Below are 5,220 nucleotides of genomic sequence, written 5' to 3' on the forward strand. Positions count from 1 at the left end.
CTCGGTCTCCCAGCTTCCTCAAGTCTAGATAGATGATCCACAACTTGGTTTTCACAACCTTTTCGATCTTTGACTTCAAAGTAAAACTCGTGCAACAACAATACCCAACGAATCAACTGCGCCTTTTGCATCTTTCTTTGTCATCAAATATCTCAAGGCCGCATGATCCGTATGAACAACCACTTTGGATCCAAGTAGATAGGCCCGGAACTTCTCAAACGCGTAGACAATGGCTAGAAGTTCTTGCTCAGTGACGGTATAATTCATTTGAGCTCCATTGAGGGTCTTGTTAGCGTAATAAATTGGGTGCATGATTTTGTTGTCCCTTTTCCCAAGCACCGCACCAATAGCAAATCCGCTCGCGTGACACATGAGCTCAAATGGCAATGACCAATCCGGAGATACAATAATTGGAGTAGAGGCGAGGATTTCCTTCAACTCATTAAATGCCTTAAGGCACCTCTCATCAAACGCAAACTTAGCTTTTTTTTCAAGAAGCTTACACATCGGGTTGGCGATCATAGAGAAATCTTTGATGAACCGCCGATAGAAGCCGGCATGTCCCAAGAAGCTACGAACTCCTTTGACAGAGATTGGTGGAGGGAGCTTGTCTATAACATCAACTTTTGCTTGGTCTACCTCAATACCCTTCTCGAAAATCCTATGGCCAAGGACAATCCCTTCCTTCACCATGAAATGACATTTCTCCCAATTAAGTACAAGGTTGGTTTCTTCACACCGCTTTAATACCATACCGAGATTGGCAAGACATTCGTCAAAAGAGTCACCAACAACCGAAAAGTCATCCATGAAGACTTCCAAAAAATCTTCCACCATATCCGAGAAAATAGACATCATACACCGTTGGAAAGTAGCCGGGGCATTGCATAAGCCAAAAAGCATGCGGTTAAAAGCAAAAGTGCCATAAGGACAAGTGAAAGTGGTTTTCTCCTGGTCCTCTAATGTAATGTTAATTTGGTTGTACCCCGAATAGCCATCCAAAAAGCAATAATAAGCTCTTCCAGCTAGCTGATCAAGCATTTGATCAATAAAAGCCATAGGGAAGTGGTCTTTACAAGTCGCGGTATTGAGATTTTAGTAGTCCATACACAGTCGCCATCCGGTAACTGTCGTTGTAGGAATCAACTCATTCTTGGAATTAGGGACAACAGTGATGCCCCCCTTCTTTGGCATACTGTCACACCCCAATTCCACTAGGGTGTGATGGGCACCCGGCCCCACATCCGAAGCTGAGCGAACCCACAGACCTTTGGGTCACACGTAATCTGAGTAGACTTTTTAAATCAGGTAAAAATAAAATATATAATAAACTCTCAAAATATGCTTGTTCAATGCTTTCCAAATCAAACAAAATCTATGATCATACAGAATTTAACACATAATACGGAATGACATATCGGTTGATGAAGCCGCATACACAACTAACATACTATACCCACGACTCTGTCTGCAAAGTCTCTAACATCAATCCAGAAGAAGCACACATACAAACTCTGACTCAGTAGCACCCCAGGAACAAATGGAGCTTGCCAACTCTACTGGAACATCCTCTATAATAACTTCACATCATCTGGGTGTACTTGCGCGGCATTAAACGCAGCCCCCGAAGAAAAGGGGGTCAGTACGGAATATGTACTGAGTATGTAAAGCATGAAATACAATAAACAGAATCATAATCTGAGCAGGGAGTACAGAAAAATAAGTGCAATAACCGGAATATCAAAATGCTTACTCACAAAACATAGGTAATTCATGTCAGAACGTATGCCATATCCGGCCCCATTATGGGACACGGTGAACAGAACGTGGTCGCCACCCCGTCACTAGCGCCACAACACAGCATACTCCAGAGTAGGGAATAGCTCCATAACATATCATATCATATCAGAATGTGCACATATCAAACATATCAGATGGCCATATCATATCATATCATCATATACCAGAATGTGTGTACATGGCACATCATACTCCACAACCCATGTACATGTATACCTACCCCCTCACATCGAGGCATGGCGAACAATGCAGTGGAATACGCGTGATAACATATCCTGGCCCGGGCTCAGTGAAGGAAAAATTGAGGCATCCACGAGTGGAGTAGTGAGAAACTAAATGCAGTATAAAACATAATACATTTACGAAGACTCGATAGTATATCCCGAATAACAAATCTTAATAATGAAATCGCACGATAATCATATTGCGTGTATTTCGGATACCTGATGTGCCGTGAAATTATGGCACATTTGATACTTTTTGGCTATGAGTTTTACTTGTTTTTAAGCAAGTTGTAGTCTGTTTGATGTTTTTGTGACATGTGGCAGATGTTTAATGTATTTCGGGAGCAAGTCATGCAAATGGAGTAAAAAGTTGTGCAAAAGAAGAGAAAACCAACTGCAAACTGATTTTTACGGCATAACATACGGACCGTATAAATTTCGCGGTCCGTACAATCCAGCGTAGAAGCTTAACAGAAAGAGGATAATCTTGAAGTGGAAGTACGGGAAGAAGTACGGACCGTATAATATTTACGGTCCGTAAATCTCACCGTATGTTGAGTCCAGAAGCGTTTTAAAAGAGAAAAGGATTTACAGCAGATTTCACGGACCGTATAAAATATACGGTCCGTAAAAATGGATCGTATAATCTAACAACTGGAGAATTTCACGGACGACTTCACTGAATTTACGGACCGTATAAAATATACGGTCCGTACATTGATCCGTCAAGGGCATTTCTGCCTTTCCTATTTTGCACGGCTGGACCCTTATAAATACTTAATGTTAGGTTTTATTTTGAGCAGTTTTTTGGACCTCAGAGTTTATATTCTTTAGCATAAGTATTAGTATTTTTGAGCTCTTTTGGAGTTGACAAACAATTGCAAGTAATTTTTCTAGTCCATTCAATCAATTGTAAGCTTTATGATTCTCATTGTTCTTCTTTCTCTATGAGTAGCTAATTCCCTTTACTAGCGTTGTGAACCCAATGATGGGTGTTTTGTGATTGGGTTTTGTGATTGATATACACATAATGGATTATTAGGATTTGATTATTCTTCATTCTTCATTCATAATTAATGGTTGCAAACATTGGTTAAAGCCATAAACCCTAATTTATTTGGGAAAATAATTAGGGTTGGTAAGAATAATTAACAAGGACTCAAAGCTTTAACCTTTGTTTAATAAATTCACTTAGGAATAAGATGAATTTACTTGGCATGATTAATCGTTCTTCATAGTCACTTTCTTATATTTTGGAAAATCATAGAAAGACATAATCTTTATTTATTGGGAAATAGTAGAGATTCACATAGAGATTAAGTGCATTCATATAAAAATTCATTAGAAGTATATCAAGAGCAATACCCATGATCATACATTCTATCTAACGGGGATACAATCTTAGTTTCTTTTATCATAAATTTCCACCAAAGCAATAGTTTAGAAATTAGTTATAGAAAAGACCAACTTTTACCAACATTATCGGATTAAGACATTACACCTAGAACTTAGCATTTACGACTTTAGTAACCTTTTCACACCATATTCCCTGTGGGATTCGACCCCAACCTTGTTGGGTTACTATATTTGACAACGTCCGCGTTATACCAGTAATAGGTGTAATTTGAGCGTATCAAATTTTAGCGCCGTTGCCGGGGAATACAGTTTTGAAATTACTAAATAGTGTTTGCTTTGATTAAAGTCTTTTGCTTATTCCATCACACCTTGTTTGCTACTTTGTGTAAATAAGGTGAACATGAATCGACATCAGCAAAATCAACGTGCTGACAACCAGGGAAATATGGAGAACAATCAGGCGAATGAATCAGACGATGAAAATATTTTCGCTGAATTTGTTCCGGAGGAGGACCATGCATCTCCTATTGTTCAGCCTCGATTCGGAGCTGCTATTGTGAAAATTGACTCCTCTCTATACCAGTTGTTGAAACTTGAGGGATACTTCCGGAACTCTACCGAGAATGACCCCCAACGCCATTTGCAGAATTTTGTGGATGTGTGTGCTAATCACATCTAGAACAATGTTTCACAAGATGCGATTCGGTTGAGGTTATTCAAATATTCCTTAGCTGGAGAAGCAAGAACATGGTTTGAGAAGCTGCCCCGAAATTCGATTACTTCATGGGCAGAGATGACAACTGCTTTTCTCACAAAGTGGTACCCCCCTAGCAAAAAGGCTGAAATTCGTGACAAGATATACGAATTTAAGCAGCGACCGGGGGAACAACTATATGAAGCCTGGGAGAGATTTAAGGAGTATTTGCAGAGAAGCCCGAATCATGGTTTTCCGGATCATATATTGATGGAGAAGTTATATCGAGGGTTAGGTCCAGTGTCACAGTCAGTAGCTAATAATGCAGCTGATGGTTGCTTTATGAACAAGACCTTTCGACGAGTGACCACCATACTTAACAAGCTGACAACTCATAATCAGGCTTGGCACTCAAACAATGCTGATGTGGTACCATATGGTAGTGCTATGATCCAGAATATGGTGAGGGAGAATCAAGACACCCAGCAAACATTGGCAGAACTTGCAACAAATATCGCCTTGCTGATAAAGAAGTTTGATGAATCTCAAATCAAAAAGGTAAATGTTTGTGAAGATGATACAGTCTTGCCGCAAGGGATGTACCATGCTCAAGATGGTCCGTTCCTTGAGGGGCCATCTAGGCAGGTTGAAGATGCTAACTATGTTAACAACTCTCAAGGGGGTTATCAAAGACAGAATTACCAAGGTGGCTATCAAAGTCAGAATCAATGGAGACCGCAGCAAGGCCAAGGCCAAGGTGCTTACAACAACTCTGGGAACTACAACAATAATTATAGTGGTGAAAACCACAGGAGCTACAACAACAGCAACAATTTTGGGAACAAGAGTTCCAATCCTTATATACCACCGAAAGGTGAGTCATCAGAGCAAGGTAGTTCGAAAGTTGAAGCAATGCTTGAGCAGATTTTGGCAAACCAATCTAAGTCGGACAGGACTTTATCTGGGCTGACAGAAACAGTGGGTTCCCCTACAGCAGCTATTCAGAAGCTTGAGTCGCAGATGAGGGACATTTCCAGAGAGCAGCACCCTCCTAAAAAGGGAGGACTTCCGAGTGACACTATTCCAAATCCCATAAATGGGGGAGGCGGTATAGACCGTGCGTTTTCCATCACTACTAGGAGTGGT

The 5,220-nt window shown here is 40.5% G+C and overlaps 1 non-coding gene across 1 annotated transcript; it reads right to left on the reverse strand.

Moving 5' to 3' along the window:
• Positions 1 to 4,222: 4,222 nt before the first annotated feature.
• LOC132638944 (small nucleolar RNA R71) lies at positions 4,223 to 4,328 on the reverse strand. Its single transcript, XR_009582000.1, has one exon. It is a non-coding gene; the product is annotated as a small nucleolar RNA R71 (small nucleolar RNA).
• Between the last annotated feature and the right edge of the window lie 892 nt (positions 4,329 to 5,220).

This window comes from Lycium barbarum, chromosome 4, assembly GCF_019175385.1.
Source record: "Lycium barbarum isolate Lr01 chromosome 4, ASM1917538v2, whole genome shotgun sequence".
Classification (NCBI taxonomy): Eukaryota; Viridiplantae; Streptophyta; class Magnoliopsida; order Solanales; family Solanaceae; genus Lycium; species Lycium barbarum.